This window comes from Equus przewalskii, chromosome 8, assembly GCF_037783145.1.
Source record: "Equus przewalskii isolate Varuska chromosome 8, EquPr2, whole genome shotgun sequence".
Taxonomy (NCBI): Eukaryota; Metazoa; Chordata; class Mammalia; order Perissodactyla; family Equidae; genus Equus; species Equus przewalskii.
The window spans coordinates 78,862,383-78,881,675 of NC_091838.1; positions in this window are offsets into that span (position 1 = coordinate 78,862,383).

The window sequence follows — 19,293 nt, forward strand, 5'->3', positions numbered from 1 at the left end:
GGGTCAGTTGGCATGCAGCACTTTGTCAGTTTCACTGTTAATCACCATAACCTCCTCCTGTTCACTCTCCTCACTTTCCATGGGGCTTCACCTCTTAGCATCCCAATCAGGCTTTGTTGAGAGGGTTTGGAACCTAATACTTGGCAGCTTGCACTCTCCTAGCTTTGCAAAATGTCATGCTAAGTTCTCCAACTTATTATCCTGCTCTCCCACCATCTCTGTTAGCCTAAAAGCCAGCAGAATAGTGGACAACCACAAGTCCTTCTCTAACCTCAGATCTTCTTCCAACTTTCTAGCTCGAGCTTCAGCTTCTAGCTGGCCATCGGTGTCCAGCCAAACTGCCCACAGTAGAGGCCAGCCTCCTGCACAACCATGTGTTTCCCTTCTTGGCCATGGTGGGCTGCGCACAGTTCAAGCAAGTAGTATCAGACCAACTGGCATTTTCGGGGTGTCCCCATGCTCATGCAGCAGTCCACAAGCATCTGACATATGGGCCACCCCTTCTCGCATAGAAGTTGATGGTCAACTTGGAATTCCCAATACATGTGTCTTTCCCAAGGCCCATTTCTCAAGTCTCCTGGCTGGCACTTACATATGAGGCTTGTCTTGAGCAGCTGCAAGACAAGTAGATCTCTGCACCCACCTGCTAGAATCTTCAAAGTTTATATAGGGGCCTTCACAGGGTTCAGTCACGTATACTATCCAGATGGTGTCAACACCACATTGCTCTCTCAAGGCTGTGTCCTTGAAAACAGCTTCCACTGTGGGAACTGTGGGCACAGCGTGAATTCCAAGGACAGGGGAAGGGGGAGGAGCCTCTGATTGTCCTGGTCCAGTTTGCAGGTTACCTGGTGGTCACACCCTCTTGATGATCTCCACCAACAGCTTAGCCTTCACTTCCTGTTTCCACAGAGTCTCAAGGCCAGCAGCAGGTGAGAGCCTAGGGCCTTCTCAGGTCTTTCCTGAGTGTGTGTGTGGCTTTCTAGATTCCTGGGGCATACTGGAGTTTTTCAAAACCTTTACTGACATCTCCTCTCCTAACCTTTCCTCCCAAGCTTTTTGGTTCCTCTGTTGTGACACCAGCTGACCTCTGTCTCTCCAGGTGATGGTGTCCAGGACAATAGCCTGTACATGTTTTCCACAAATCCCCCACTCTCATTCCCCAGAGCTTTTTAGCAAGAGTCCAGTTTCAAGTTTTAGTCAAAATAATGACAATCAGTTTGAGCTAGTCTAACAAGTAGCCACCAGACAGGTCAGAACAAATAATGGCAATTCTTTGTGAATGAGGTCCATTCTCCTTTCTGCCATACAGGGCAGCAGCTTGTAATTTTCTTGGCTATCCCTGAACTTGATAGTGGAAGGTAGGGCTGGGCTCACTCTTCTTACCAAGAATCAGCCTTTCTTTATTAAATAGAGTTTCCTTGGATGGCTGCAAGCCTTTGATTCATTTCCAGAGTCCCAATTCTTCCCCCTATTTTATCACTGCTTTTATGAAAGGGAAAAATGTGGAGTTCCTTACACTACCATTTTCACTAGTATCCAGCCTTCATTTCTCGGCAAAGAAAATAGCTATAAAAGAGAAGGAGAAGCAGTGCCGGGTGCTGAAATCACAATTATCTTCTTATTTCTTTCAGACAGCAGTGACTGAGACCATGACTGATGCCGAGAAAACTCTGAGAGTAACCAGATTGTTTCAACAATTTTCATTCTGGTTTTAATTAATGAATTTTATTATATTGTTTTAAAGGTCTAGCATAACATCCCCCTCATAAAAATAATACCAACTCATTACAGAAAATTTGCAAGATGCACAAATGTGGAAAGCAAGAAAAACGATTCTATTGAATAATTAATTACTATTCCTAGTTAAGCACCATTCTTTCAATACTTTTGTTTACATAGTCATGACATTCTCTGGGTCTAAGTTTGCATACTGCTTATTTTCGTTTTTAAATTTAGGTCTATGATGCATGTGAGTTAACTCTTATGTAAGGTACAAGGTCTTGCCCTGAGTTTATTTTTTTTCTGTTTGCATATGGATGTCTAATCACTCCCGCATCTTTGATGAAAAGACTACCCTTTCTCCATTGAATTGCGTTTGTTCCTTTGTTAAATTTCGGTGGGCTATGTTTGGACTGTGTCATTGCTAAATTCAGTAGAGCTATTTCTGAGTTCTGTATTTTGTTCCATTGATCTATTCTTTCATTGATACTACATTGTCTTAAATACAGTAGATTTGTAATAATTCTTGAAATAAAGAATTTGAGTCCTAAAACTTTGCTGGATTAATATTGCTAATACTTTATTGAGGATGTTTTTTGTTTGTGTCCTTGAAAGATATTGGTGTAAATTTCCTTTCCTTGTAATGTCTTTATCTGGTTGTAGTAGTTGGTACTCAGATAATTATGGTCACTTAAAATGAATTTGGAAGTGTTTATTCTATCGCAATTTTCCAGAATATATTCCTGAAAATTGGAGTTATTTCTTCCTAAAATATTTGATAAAATTCATCAGTGAAACCATCTGGATTGAATGTTTTCTTTTTTGGGAGATTTTAAAAGTTCTTTGTTCAATTTAATATGTATAGGTGATTTTAGGTTATGTTTTTCTCTTCATACATGTTTTGGTAAATTGTATCTTTCAAGGTATTAGCCCATTTCATCTAATTTATCAAATTTGTGGGCATAGAGTTGTCCATAGCATTCCATGTCATCTTTTGTAACTACTATGACTTATTTTTCATGTTTTTATAATATTTTACCTGGATAATGTATCACAATTCACATAATAATATAATTTTGCATTGTTTCCTATTTGCTGTCTATAGGAAATGCAGTGGTAAGTATTGAGAGGAGACAAAACATGCCACCCCAAAATATGTCCTGTTTGCATATGGATTATTTGAGGTAACGTCACTTGAAAACCAGCAGATGCAAGAAGGGCATTCTAATCTCTCCTTTTCCTCTCAGAAACAGGAGATAAAAACTCTCAGAGAAAGGATGCCCTCCTTTTACTGGAAGGAAAGTAATATTCACATCATCAAGGATGAGAAGTTGAGACCAAGCGAATTCTATACAAACAGACTTCGTTGAAATAATTCTTATCTTCATTTAGCCCTCCTGCATAGTTTAGTTTTTTTTTTCCCATAATTGCCTTTCTTTGTTCAACCTAATATAAAAGCCTATAGGTTTCACTGTTTCTTTGGGTCTGCATTTCTTTGTGAGGACTCCCGTGTCATGGAAAACGTATATAAATTTGCACGCTTTTCTCCTGTTAATCTATCTTATGTCAGTTTAATTCTCAGGTCCAGCCAGAAAAACCCTAAGAAAGGAGAGTTATAAATTTGCTTCCTCTACAGTATGTTAATGCACACATTGTTTCATTTGTCTGTATTACTCCCTTAGGTTAAATTGGAAGGAACAAAGATAAAAGATGTGAATACTTCCATGATTATCTTATGCATGTTTTATTTCATATTTCAAGTTGTCTTACCAAACCTATCATATCAAGTGTTAGAGCCCTATCAGCAATTTTTCTGAGGTCACTCATTCTTTCCTTTATTCAGCACGTTTATTTGACGTTTCATTACACTCTCATTAATAGCACCATCACATTTTTAAACTAGATTACTTTTAGTTTTAGAAATGCCCATTGCCATAATTTTGATTTTCTTTAATTACTGGTAAGTTTTGACTGTCTTCCCAAGTAGCATTCCAATTGGGTGTAAATCTAAATGATAAATTATCTTTCTATATATCTGGTAGACTTAATTTTGCATTTATGTTTTTGTACTGATTCATGTTATATATATATATATATATATATATATATATATATATATATATATATTAGCCCCTATCTTGAATATATTGATAATAAGTGATTTTAATTTTATTTACAGAATTTATAAAGATGGCTAAATTACAACCCAGGAGAAATGTAAGTAAAAAAATGTGCCATCAAATGAGATAAGGAAGGTGAAAGAGCTCTGTAAAATATAAACCTAAATCAGTGTATTGTTATTAATATTTATCTTCTGATAATCCTCAAAAACTTAGTAGGAGTTTAAGGAATTTAGTAGTATTATGCTATAATAAAAAATAAAAGCTAGTAGCTTAGAGAGATTAACTTACAGATCCAAAATCTTGGAAGAAGAATAATTAAACTAGAGACTCTAATCCCAAAAGAACACTCATTAACTAATATCTTACTGGAAAAATAGCATTTGCAGTGGAATAAAGAGGTAAGTCCTAGAAAGACATAAGGAATCCACGTTTAATATGCACAAGCCTCTATCTGTTAGAAAGGAGAAACTGCTTTCAGCTTTAGATCCTTGGTAGCATGGGTGGTACTGGAAACCGATAGTATAAATTTACTGAGCTGTAAGTAACTTTTAAGCAGCTGCCCCTCTAAGTTTCATTCTTCAGTTTTGAAAATCATTTTCAAATGTGTGATATTCTCTTCCCTCCAATAAATATACCATAAGCAACTTAGCTGAGTTTAGAACGTGAGCTCTGCAAAGAACAGAAACTTAGTGGCCTTGTTTTACACCTCTCCCCACAAAGAACCTGAGCCACACTCATAGTAGAAATTACAATAATATTTGCCAGCTAATTAAAAACATACTCGGAGTAAGAAATTTACTTGCTTCATATTGGAGAATTTAAAACCAGAAGACTTGGATTTTAATCACAAGTTTGACATTTGTGAGCTCATTTCTTTTATGATTAGGTCAATTCAGTTAATGTCAGTGCAGCATTAACAGCCCGAAAACTGATGGGCATCTGCTGTGTGTGAGACTTTGTTGAGGGCTGTGGTTGAGTGGAATATTGGGGATATTACCATGTATACAAACATTGTGAATAAAATTTTGATGAATATTAGGAGAATAATAAATTTGATCTTCACAACCGACAAGAATCCAAAAGATCTTGGAAAAGTGATTCCTGATAAGAATGTAAAAGATCAACTGGGAGTTAGGTAAAGAAAGAATGGAAAGTAAGCTATATACATAACATATATATAATATGAAATATACAAGAATCAAATATACAAGAAAACATTTATAAGTCAGTCAAAATTGCTTGGTTTATATCTACATATTCATACATACATACATATAGATGAATATGTACATATATGGAGAGAGAGAGAAGGGATAATAAAAGAAATATTTTATTTGAATTTCATTAATTTTAAATGTTTGGATGCAAAAAAATATCCTGAAATAAAACAATAAAGACAATTATATTATTGAACCAAGGTGAATACATTTTAAATAATAATTATGCCACTTTCTCATTTTTAACTTATCTTGAAGCTTTTGTAAGGAATTGATCTTATTTTACATAACAGTACAACTTAAAAGTTAGAAAGCTTTTTATCTTCAAAGTCTTTTATAAATGACCACCAATAGTGCTTAAGTATTAATTTAATCTGTGAAAGTACTCACTAGGGAACACCCAGTACTCTTGATTTATGTCCATTTCATTAGCTCCAGTTACAAGAACACACACAGAATAAGCTTTTAAATGAGCCTTACTAACCTCTGTAAACCGTAAGTACAATCTCAATTTATCTATTGGTGTAAACTTGATATCTACTCTCTTTTGGAAGTCTTAATTTAATGAGCTATATGAAACCACACGTGGTGAGAAAGTATTTCATGTGCAACAGTCCCTCAGATCTCCGGGCTGATTGAGAGAGCTGTGTGGAAAAGAATATAGATTTTCCATTGAGAGCATTGAACAATTTTCAGAGACTGCATATACCAGCCAAAGAAAACTATTCGTAAAACATACCATTTAGACATTTTTCCTGACCACTCTCTCATTTCATTCTGAGTCCCTCTCCCCCCGCCCCAAAATTAGAACAAATTAAAGCCTAGAGCAATAACTCTTGGCACATTTCCCTCCCTGTCTATAATCTCCCTCTCAAGTTCTCTTCCACATGGCCAATAAGGTTTCAGGTTCTGACTTCGGATTGCCTATGTTCAAATTCTGGATCCTCCTTTCACAGTGATGTGATGTGCTCATTAACTTCTCTGTATCACAGTTTCCTAGTTTAAAAGGATGACTGTTGGCCCTGCTTCTTACTTTATGGTATTAAATTAAAGAGAATTTACCCAGTACCTATCACTTAGCAGGCCCTCAATCAACATTAGCTATTAATAATTATTATTAGAATCATCACATTTGTTTTTCTAAATATTATCATCTTTCTAAAAATAATACCTGGTATTTGATAGCAGCTCAATAAATATTTATAGAATAAATGAATAAAAGATTAAGGAATAAGGAATCATGCAGCATGTGCTGAAAGCCCTCTACGGTCTCTCTGTTGTCCACCAAAAAAGGTCCGCATTCTAAGTCGGCAGACGGAAGTCGGGAATTGGCCCTGCATCCTTATCTCTGACTCCTTTCTACCTTTTTTCCCCATGTACACGTGTTGCTCTGTCCAGGTAGCCTTTCCATTGTGACCCTAACATGTGGTCCTCTATTTGGAATGTGTTTGCCTCATTCACATGGCCAACTGCTTCTCTTGCTTTCAGAGCTAGCTCAATCGAAGGCCCACTGGAAAAGTCCTTCCTGATTTCTCCTGGTAGTAGTGTCTATTTCCTCCTTCTGGCCCTGAGAGTCTGCTATCTGTGTTTTTGTCATAGTATATCCCATGTTATCTATGATTCAACACTGCAGAGAAATCCTAATATGATTTCCCAGTCATCCCAACTGTTCTTCACAATGACTACTTCAAACTGTGTAATCTTGTTACATCTTGAGACCACCAATACCTAGAACATTTCCTCTATTTTCACCAGACAATCTTGCAACATCCTTCATAGGCAAAATCACCTCCACCGGAAAGGAACTTCTGCCTTTTTCCCCACCAAACCCACAAATCTACAGCCATTTGTTCCATCCCCTCCCCCTATCCAATTGGTCTCCCAGTTCCTATTTAGTATTAATTCTCTAAGCTATTCTCCACACAAAACAAATGAATGTTTTAGAAAAACATACCTTGAGAGTCCTGTGCTTAAAACTCATAATTTTCCATTTTCTTAAAATAAATGTGTCACTCATTGTGTTAATCCCAATATAATAAGACAAAATATAGTTTCCTTAGCAGACTCTGGCCTGGCTAAGTCCCACTGGTAGAGGAACATGAAATCTGGCTGGAGTTGAAATGGGTTTGAAAGGAGAGAGAAAAGAAGAATGATACACTATATGAGTGTTTGGGTACACATTTGGAGAATTTGGAGAAACTAAGTTTGCTCACTCTATCTCTTTTTGGTCAAGTGTAAGGGAACTTTAAAAATGGACTTAGAAGTTTGATTGACTCACCTTGTCACATCTGCTTTTATTATATGTTGCTGACAGTGATAATTTTTGCACACATTATCTGTTTAAACCCTACCAGAAGTCTGTGACTTAGCCTCTACCTAATCTCGATTATACAGATAAGAAAACTGAGACTCTGAGAAATCAAACTTTTAGTATATAGGAAAGCCTGGTCTCGAATCCATGCATAACAAATCCAGGGGAGGCTTTCTTAAACACTGTATTGTTAGCTAATATCAGGAAATTTTAACTGTGACAAACAAGTCTTAGATGGAGGATGTTGTTTCCTTTGTATTTCTGTTAAGAGAACCTTTTTAAGCCAGTTTAGAGCAAACAGGGAGGATATTGCAAGGATATACGGGCATCTCATGGAAACCCAGAGAAGGAAATGTCTCAAAGCCTCAAGAAAGACTTGAACCAGGGATTGAAGTGTTATCAGGAAGCAGTCAGCTCCTCTGAGCATCTGTTCCCTGCCTCTGCCTCTCTGTGTCTCTCTCATGTTCTCTCTGACTCTGGTAGGCAGGAGTCTAAGGATATCCTCCAAGGTTCCAATCCCTTGGTTATTCAATCAAACACTAATCTAGCTACCACCATCAAAGGACTTTGCAGATATAATTAAGGTCAGAGATCATAGAATGAAGAGATTATCCCAGATTATTTGGCTGGACTCAATCTAATTACATGAAGCCTTAAAAGAAAAAAAAATTTCTGGCTGGAGTAAGAGAAATGTGTCAATGGGAGAAAGAAGAAGGGGGATGAGGCGGAAGGGGAAGAAAGAAAGATGTGAGGTGTGAGAAGAACTTTCCCATCATTGCTGGCTTTGAATATGGAGGAAAGTCATAAGGCAAGCAATGAGGGTGGGCTTTAGAAGCTGAGAGGCAACTATAAAACGAGGATTTCAGTCCCAAATTCACATAGAATTGAATTCCACCAGCCACCTGAAATAGCTTGAACATGAACTTTGCCCCACAGCTCCAGAAAGGATGCAGTTCTGCCAACACCTTGATTTTAGTTTAGTGGGACCCGTGTCAGACTTCTGACCAACAGAACCATGAGATAATAATTATATACTCTTTTAAGCCACTAAATGTGTGGTAATTTGTTACAGCAGCAGTAGAAAATTAATACACTTATGTTCTCTTAATTTTGCATCTCTCATTATATATGCTATATGTAATTTTCTGTCTGAGTACAGGCTTCCTCCTCTTCTTTTGCATGCACTCCATCTTGACAACCCCAATTTTGCCTGCAGCCCTGAGTAACGTTAGTCTTTTCATCTACTCTGGAACCCATGATTAATTAAACCTGTCTTAATATCGCAATTCCAATTTTCTAAGAAAGGAAAAGTAAAATTTTGCCAGCTCAATCACTGAATTGTATCCCCTGGTTTAGGTCACTGATACCCATCCATTGAAATGGAGAAGAAACTAGGAGCAGGTCAACAGCTCATTACAGGACTTGGAAGGGCAAGTTACTTAAGTGGGCTACTGTGAAGAGGATGTGCTGGCTGCCAGGGGGGGAAAGATGTGCATCTCTAGTGGAGATATTTAGGACATATAAATGGTGTGGAATAGATTAAAAGTAATGATGATATGGAGAATAGCAAGATGCTGAGAGAAGGGGGTCTGGAAAGGATTATCATATTTTTCTCACTAACTCTTAGCTGGATTTGCACCAATTTCCTACACCCAGGAAGGATAAAAATCAACATCAGACCCTCATTAATTTGGATATATGGATTGATTGTAATGTGAGTCTTTTGTGCATCTGAGTATGTGAGCTTGTGCAAAATAGATGAATACGAATATTTATTTATGCTTCATTTTGCTGTTCAGCTATTTTTTCCCATATTTTCCAGCATGTAGTCTCAGCAAAATAAAATGGCGAGTAGAATAATTAAAAGCATAAGCAGCTGAGATTAAGCTCTGCAAAGATTAGTTCTGGCACAGGTTTTATTTAATGTTATAGAATAGTGACCTGGGGAAAGAAAGGTGCATTCATTTGAGAAACTTTATAGACAAAACAAGAATAGGAATACAACAAAACCCAAAATGCAAAGGTAGATCTGGGAAACTGTGTGCTTAAGCATTCTGTGCAATTTCACTAAACATTGGTTTCATAAATCCAAACGTCTAGGTCGATTATTTACTGCTGTACCTCTCAGTGTGTAGTTGGCGAGGCAGTGCGTGAGGCAAGCATAACTTGTGCTGGTTGTGCAAAAACTGAGCAGATATTTATAACTCCATTTTTTTTTAACTCTTTGCTGTCTAGTAAAACACCCCCAGGCTTTGAGGCTCACCTTCCATGAAGATCTTCCCAGGCGTCCTTAGCCATAATCCTCTTAGCAGGTGAATTTCTTCTTGAACAGTACCGCCCGAGAATTAGACTACAAATAACTCATCCATTCATCCACCATCAAATATAAGGCTCAATTTAACCACAAGATAAATAAGACAAATCATGGTACCTAAGTTTTTTTATTCAATTAATTCAAAAAATATTTACTTAGCATTGACTACATGTCAGGGCCTCTTCTGTGTGTCAGTGATTCATGACTATACAACTCCAATTAAGCTTTTGTCCTCATGGAGTTTTGACGTGTTAGATGAAGAAATTGAAGTCCGTATAGCAGCTTGCTCCTGCCCAAATTTTCTAAATCTGTGAGCTGATAGATCTTAACTGAACTTATTGTGGTAATCATTATGTAATATATACATATATCAGATCAATATGTTATAGACCTTAAACTTATGCACTGTTACACATCAAGTATTCCTCAACAAAACTGGGAAAAGAAAAGCTATATGGCAAAGAGGTATTGCAATGGGGCTAGAGATCAGGGCTTCTGTCTCCATGTTCCTACCTTAAATCTGTTTGACAGCATGTGGATATGCATCAAACCTAAAAACATGGGATGGAGTTCTTGCCACACTACTCCAAGCTGCTGTTTCTCTGTTGTTTTCCTTAAGGAAAGAATTTGGTCACCTAAAAATAGATTGTACCACTTTTAATAGTATGGAAATTAAATTTAATTGAATTGTAAGTAAAGAGCAAGTAGTTACCATTTTTGATGAGTATCAAATCAATGTCGATAGACTTAAATTCATGTGAACTTGCGACTCATAAGGACGAATACTCCTGAATCACTCCACCTGGGAATCACAATCAATCTTTTCAAGACTGAACTCATTATCCTCCTTGTCCAGTCTACCCTGACACATATTCTGCATATTGAATATAGACTCCGATATTCGGCGTTCTAGTGAATAGCCCACTTCTCTGTCAATCACTGCCAAACAAGAGCCCTAGAAATCATCCTAAATTTCTCCATCTCTCTGATCATTCTTCTCTAAGCTCTTCCCACCCTTACACCTCAACAAATGAACTTCTACATTCTGTTCATTTGTTCTCCTGTGACAGATTATATTTTTGTTCTCAAACATTCACTCCCGCTAAAGGACTCTATATCCCCATTGTCACTGGGCTTGGCCATGTCAGTTACTTTATTCAATCGTGTGTGAAAGGATATGATATATCCTACATCTGTGCAAAAGCCTTAAGAGCCATTGAATGTGTTGGCCATTCTCTTTCTTTTCCTCTATGCTGTAATAATAGATGTACCATATAGAGCTTCTCCCACAGATTGTGCCCAAGGATGAGAAGACACATGGAGCAAAGCCCCAGTGACCTACAGGCATCAACATGAGTCAGCTATAAACTGTTTTTATAAATCACTGAAAATTGCAGTGGTTTGTTTCTGAAGTATAAACCAGCAAAAACTGACTAGTACATCCTAATATTTCTTGTAACTGACATCTCTGCGATCTTACTGTCAGGTCCTTAGATCCATCATCATTTCTTGCTGGGTCTTTGGGACATTGTTATACCTTCTCATCTTCCTATGTCTATTCATCTCCCCACTTGCAATCAGTTTTCAAAATTGCAAAAATAATGATCTTTCTAAAATAGAAATCTCATTATTTGAAATTACTTAAGACTTCCCTTCATCATCATGACAGATTCCAACTCTTTAGCATTTAGAAGTGTCTTTACAATCTACCATGTAATTATTTTAGGATACTGGCCATTAAATATTTTATTTTTGATATTCTACAATATAGCCATATTGAAGAAAGTAAAGTTCTGCAATAGCACCTTACTCATTCATATGCCTTCGTGTATGTCATTCTTTTTTCTGAAACACCTTTGATATCAATCAACTTCATGGTAAATTTCTATTCATCCCTTAAGAATTATCTCAAATAACTTATTTTTCCTAAAATTACTGTGCCTCCTTTCCTCAAGCTAAGGTACGTGTCCCCCTCTCTGTTCCTGTAGTACACTGTGTATTTGTGTATTATAACATGTATCAGTCCACATAGTGAGTTCTATTTAAATTTTCTGACTCCTCCTCCAGATGGTGAGAAATTTGAGAAGCAGCACATTTATTATGTACCTGCGCATTCCAAATGGCAAGCATAGAGCTTGAGACATAGTAGATACTCAATAAATGTTGTTAAAGTGAATTTATGAAATTAAACAAAACCATTTTAAGTACTCAATCATTTGCATTATGTTTATGTCCAAAATTACTAAACCACAAAATTTAATATGTATGGCTTTATACCAAACATTTGGATGTCTAAGAAAATCTGTATTTTTTTTAACAAAGGTGGTTGATTGGCTTTATCTGTGTTATGTGCAATAAATAACGCTCTCTGTTTCTCATGGCCCGGTATTCTTGACCACCTTTGTTTCATGACTGTAAACTGGAAGATTTCCTTTTTTTTCCAGGTGTGTTTTTCTTCCCAAGTTTCTCTTCCTTCCAACATCACAGGTAAGCTCTGGAGGCCAACACAGACTTGCCTCTTCACAAAGCATCTTGGCCCCACTGAATACTTTTAATGAAAATAAATAACCCACTGGCCCAGTGGCATTGTGGTTAAGGAGTAAGTTCACGCACTCCTCTTTGGCAGCCCAGAGTTCGCAGGTTTGGATCCCAGGAGTGGACCTCCACGCCACTCATCAAGCCATGCTGTGGCAGTATCCCACATACAAAATACAGGAAGATTGGCACAGATGTTAGCTCAGCGCCAATCTTTCTCAAGGATAAAGAGGAAGATTGGCAACAGATTTTAGCTCAGAGCCAATCTTCCTCCCCCCCCCCCAAAAAAAGGGCAATAAATAACCAAGGCTTACTGAAATTATATTAATGTAAAAATGTGGTGCCATGTGTTACCTGCAAAATAGCCAAAATGAAAATATATATTGGTAATGAGGGAAGGATGAGATGATTATTCTCATACACTGATGGTAGCAGTGACACATATACTGAATCCTTTCAAGACTACAGTTTTATAATATACATCAACAGCCTCCAAATAAACCTAGATACATCTATATTAAGGAGTCTTTCTTAAAAAAATAGTTGAATATGATTTTTACGGTCACATAGTGTTCTGAACACTGTCACTCGATTATCCCTCTGTATTTATTTATGAAGATATTTATGGAAGCATTATTAGTAATTTTGAAAATATGGAAGATATTTAAATTCCTCTACATTAGGCATTAATTGAATAAATCATAGTATTGCCAAACGTTTACTGTTATGCATCTATTTACATGGTGTGTCAAAGAATGTTTAATACTGTGTTAAAACACTCTTCAGTGAGAAAGTAAAACGTATAGCTTTATAGAAAATATAATCCCAATTATGTAAATAACCATTAATCCAATGAATGCCTTTGAGAACCTGCTTTATGTACCAGGCATTATGTTAGGAATCAGAGATATAGAGTCGAACAACACAGCTCTTTATGACAAGCCCTCGCCCTCAAGGTGCTTAAATTCTAGATGTATAATCAACCAGACATCGCTAGTAGGTATAGGCAGATGCAAAGGGAACACATTTGAAGGGAATATACTAGAATATAAGAGAGGCTTTCTCTGAATCATGGGACTGCTGTTGATATCTAGTTTGTCATCCTCAGTTTTTTAATTTTCCAAATTTCTACCATAAACATGTATTACTTTTATCACGCTTCCTTTTTTTTTTTTTTGAGGAAGATTAGTCTTGAGCTAACTTTCGCCGCCAATCCTCCTCTTTTTGCTGAGTAAGAGTGGCCCTGAGCTAACATCTCTGCTCATCTTCCTCTATTTTATATGTGGGATACTTGACACAGCATGGCTTGGTAAACGGTGCATAGGTCCATGCCTAGGATCCGAACCAGTGAACCCCAGGCCGCCAAAGTGGAGTGCATGAACTTAACCACTACGCCACTGGGCCGGCCGCTTATTATGCTTTCTTAAGAACAAAAATTGTCAATTATTATCCATCAGTACCTATTGGGTCAAATCCAGCCAACAGAGCACCTGGAATAATACTTTGTAACTCCTTTGTCCTGGAGACTTCAGCAGGCGGTGATGTTACTGACAATCAGATTTATTGTACTGTAGTTCCCACATCCTAATGTGGACATTATCTAGTACTCAGTCCAAGCTAACGTGGACATTATTCTAATACTCAGAACCCTTTCACAGGACAAAATACAGAGTTTACACAGTTAAGAGACACATGGTACCTCTTGCAACATGCCTTCTATAGGTAGGGCTATTGTCATCCTTGATTTTAGATCATTCTAAAAACACCTCTTGCAAATAGTATTGATTTCTCCATTGCACAGATGCAGAAAAGGAGGCTCAGAAAGTGAAGTCACTTCCCAATACCACACAGTGGGTGAAACCACATCTTCCTGGTACCAGAATCTATTGTCTTTCCTACTACGTCTTCCTTCCTTCCTTCCATCTTTCCTTTCTTTCCTTCCTTCCTTCCTTTCTTCCTTCTTTCCTCTCTCCTTTCTGGGTCATCCTATGTGCTAGGCGCTGTTGTAACTAGGCACATTAAGTTCTCAATCACTCTACGAGCCAGTTGTCATTATTTTGTAGATTTCAAAGAAAACATAAACCCCTTTGTTAAAGTGATGGGACAGATAAGAAATGAAAAAGTCCAACTATAGGAACAAAAAAAATCACACATTCCTTTAGCCTAAATTCGCTGAAAGGGACTAGAAGCAAGTTTACATTAGAAAGAGGAAGAAGAGAATACATGGGTGGGTTTCGGGATACAGGTGGACCTGAGGCAATAGTTTTTAGAACTATATTTCCCTATTATATCTATGCCAAATGCAATGACTGAGGTGAACAAGCTATAGAAACTCTCCGAGTCACAGTACTCTTACCTTTAAAATATCTGCCCATAGGTTTGTACAAACATCAATGAAGATTACTCACAAAAAGTACCCAACATCATGCTTAGCATACTCGTAACAAATGCAGACTCCCATTCCCCACCCACCCCCGCATCCACATATATTCCCTCCCAGCCATTCGCCACAGTCCCTGATTTAAGATACTCATACTCTTGGTGAGATATCGACATATAAACAACTATTTACAAAGCAGTACCACTATCCTTTCCTCATTTATTCCACAAACATGTAGAATTTGCTCTGAGCCATGCACTATTCCAGTTGCTAGAGGTACAGCGCTGAACAAAATAGCCAAAGTAAGAAGTGCAGATGAATGGCTAGGAGAACACTGCCAAGGCGGTGATTAATTCTGCCCAGAGGTGGGATGTAAGAGGAAAACCTCAGAGAAAGTGACATTTAAGGAAGCCGAAGGACCGGGGAAGTTTGATGAGACGATACATTTTCTGTGCTTTCCCTCCCTGAAGCCATCCACGCGCTGGCTTCCTCCAGCGGGGTTTAATGTCTTATAGGCAGGGGACCATTTGGAAACCTTCAAAAGGCCTCTCATCCTGGCTCCAGTGAAGCTTGAGTCAACAATTCTATGGAAATCAGGCCTCTTTGAAGGCAAGTGTGGACTTTTCTCTGCATAAGCTACCAAGCGGTTTTTCCATTCCAATTTAAATATGTTCCGCTTTGCTTCAAGGACAGGGGGCTGGACAATGGATGGGATCAAAAGGAGTCACATTTTGCCACAAAACAGGAACCTGTTGGTGACACTCAAAAATGGAATGGGTGACTCCAGAAGGCAGGGAGATCTTCGTCCTGAAGTTGATCCAGCTGATGAAAAATGGACAGCTGTCAGTGATGCACCATGGACACCTATACCAGATAAAGGCTGGGACCTCTGTGCCTGACTTTACTCGTCTGAAAATGCAGATAAAAATAGTACCTACCTCGGGGTGGCCTGGTGGTGCAGTGGTTAATTTCGCACATTCCGCTTCGGCGGCCCAGGGTTTGCAGACCTGGATCCCAGGTGCAGACATGGCACCGTTTGGCAAGCCATGCTTTGGTAGGTGCCCCACATAGAAAGTAAAGGAAGATGGGCACAAATGTTAGTTCAGAGCCAATCTTCCTCAGCAAAAAGAGGAGGATTGGCAGCAGATGTTGGCTCAGGGCTAATCTTCCTCAAAAAAAAAATAATAATACCTACCTCACAGTGCATCTGTGGAGGTCACATGGGTCAATACATGATTGAGTGTTTAGAACAATGACTGGCAGGAAAAAATCCTCAATAAACATTTAACATATGGCAGTAACAGTAATAGAAGTATTAGTGGTTGCAATTCTATGTCAGTAAAATAAGCATCAGTATTATTAATGCTATAAGATCTTCAGAAAGCTCTAGATTAATGTTATTATTATTCCTCTTTTAACTCATTTTTCTATTCTTTTTCCTCATCTTTTCTTGCTAATAAATATCAAATCAGAGTCTTCTATGTGAGTTTCACAGTTTTTGGCACTGTAGATAATAAAACATTAGACCAACGAGTGATCAGGCAACAAGAGTCTTATGATCCAAAATCTCTATGGAACATTCTAGAACTGAGCAGTCCAACAGGAAGCCACTAGCTACGTGTGTCTTTTTATAGATAACTCAATTAAAATTATTTTTATTTCTGGGGGGAGGAAGAATGGCCCTGAGCTAACATTCACTGCTAATCTTCCTCTTTTTGCTTGAGGAAGATTGTCCCTGAGCTAATATCTGTGCCAATCTTCCTCTATTTTGCTTGTGGGATGCCGGCACAGCATGGCTTGATGAGTGGTGGTGTGCAGGTCCGTGTCCAGGAGCCAAACCTGTGAACCCTAAAATTAAATAAGATTAAAAACTCAGTCCTTTGGTCACACTATCCATATGTGGTCAGTGGTTGGCAAATTGGATAGTGTAGAGATAGGGCATTTACATCATTGTAGAAAGTTCTATTGGACTGTGCAGTTCTAGATTTGTCTGCATATGCACATGCATCACAATGCCAGGTAGACAATGAAAGGACTCGGGCACGTGGTCTCTGTGACCCTGCCTCTCTCTCCTTACTTGGCTGCTCAAGCACTCTGTGCTTCCTTTTCTCACAGGGCTCTCTCCCCTTGCTGGAAGCTCTGAAAATGCACCCACCACTCTCAGCACACACCGATGTACCCACGCTCTCTCTCTCCACACACACGCTCATATCTTTACCTGTTTGTTGATCTCTCTTGTTTCAAACCTCAGCTCAACTATAATTTCTCAGTGAGCCACCCCCACCCTCAACCTCCTGGATCTGGCCCTTTCTCCCTGTCACATACCTACACCCTATTGTCATCTCTTCTTATGAGCACGTTGTACAGGTGTGATTTTACAATCGTTTATGAGGTTACTTAATTAAAATCTAACTCCTCTAATATACTAAAACTCCGTGAAAGCAAAGATTATGTCTGGTTTTACTCACCATGTTATCTCTATACCCGACATAGTACCTGGCATATAATGGAGTTACAGTAAATATTGGGCAAATGACTGAATGAGAATAGACAAGATCACTCCTGGCTGGTGGATCAGGGCAGGCTTCAGGGAGAATGGGATGCTCTCTCTAAACCGTGGCGAGTCTACTTGCTAATAGCTGATCAAGACAGGCATGGCCCTTGTTGGGCATGTTGGGCAGTGGGACAAGAATCTTTTCAGGAATTGAAATGTGCTTTGGAGAAAAAAACATCTGATCCATGGTAGGGAGAAAAGGTTAATGGTTCTTCTTTCCCAAGGCTGGATCACTGATCCAATGACCATGCTCTGTTACATGCCCTCAGCACAACTTAGAAACACAGGAGCAGTGCTCTCATCGTAGACGAACAGAAAGCAGGGTCAGCCTTCTGTTTAAAGCTTCCTGATCCTGGAAATTGCTATTCATTTGTTCTTTGTTATAGCCCTTAGACTAATATTTAATAAACAACAACTACTTTTTTTATTCTGTGTGCCCTGAATATTGAGATAATAAATGGTCAAGGTTTGGTGAGCAGTTTATCCTGGACCAAACACTGTGCTAAATGCTTTAATCACCTCATCTCATTTAATCCTAAAAGCAGCCCTATGAGAGAGCTATTATTATTATTATTCTGTTTCTAAGATGAGAACACAGTGGACAAAGACGTTTAATAACTTGTCTTACCAACTCTACAACTACTTAACCTCTCAGTGCCCATTTTCCCATTGGTAGGATGTGGGTGCCAATCGTAGTTACTTCATAGCATTAGTGTAAGGGTTGCATAAGAAGACGTACGTAGAACATTTAGAAGGCATTCAGAGTCTGCTATTATTTCTCTTAGAATTAACTCATTGGCAATTTACATCATGAGCACACCTGCTCTCTGACTGTCCACAGGCTTGCTCTAACCTAAAATCATTAACTTTCAGAGGTGGAAGAGGTTCTAGGTTCTAGAAGAAAGTCATTTTATTGCATCCTAGGAAGTACATCAAGCAGGCGCAACTGGTGTAAGGGTATTATCAGAAGGCAGCATTGCCACCTTAAGCATAGCACTGGGTGTGTTCACATGTGAAACCTTGTTTAATCTTCACCAAGTCCTCTGCGAGGTGTTAACAACCCTTACACGACAGTTAAGGAAACTGGCTCAGAAAGATTAAGCAAATATCTCAAAGTCATGGAGCTAATGAATGAAAGAAACTCAGGACTTTATTAAGCTACATCTCACACTGTTATCTGAGTTCTAACGAATGAGACATATCTTGGAGATTTAATTATTGCACTTAGTAAATTGTCTTCAATTATCCATATTTTTAAATGATTTTCTAAAGTGATTTTTTAAGCACTTTACTCTATTTCCCTATGGAAAAGATGCTTTCAATATTTTCCCTTAGACTATTTTGAGAGGAGTATAGCAAAGATGCCAAATCAGATAACATTTTTCTTGAAAAAAAAAAAAAATACATGTAAAAAATGTTTCCTTCAAAACATTTTGAAAAACTAGAAATCAACCTTCCTGTTTTGTCTTACAACTACTAAGTTTCAAGGTTATGTGTTTTAAAGATCATTTAACAACTTCTTTTTAGTATCAGACTAAGGTGCTATGACAGGTAAGCCGCTCACATCTGCCTGAACATTCCTGGGGGCTGCAGAATCCGAGTTACACAGGTGAAACTGTCTAGCACAATACCAAGGAAGAAAAAGGAAGGGAGGAAGGAAGGAAGGAAAGAGAAAGAAAAAGAAAGAAAAGAAAAAGAAAGAAAGATAGCAAATGGTCACTACGTATCCGTTTAATGTTAAATTAACCAATACCTAAATTCTGCACATTACATAAGCCTTTGCAGGCATGGACATGTTTGTGTTCCAAAGTAACATGAAATATACCATCAGTGGGTCTTAGTCATTTTGTACCTGAGAACCACATATGTGTCTGCCATGGAAAACACTCACTGACGTTTGCAAAACTTACTTTTTATTTGACGCTCAAATTGTCACTATTTGGACAGCATTTTATTGCATCTTTATTACGTAAATGAAAATAAAGCAAAATCAAAAATGAAATGTCTGCTTCCTGCCCCCAGAAGATTAGGAGATAAGGACAGGCCTAAAATCATGTGGAGCCTAAACTCTAATCTGTCCTTTCACTCCAAACCCCATAAACTGCCACTGTATGGCTGTACCTATTTTCAGGAGAAG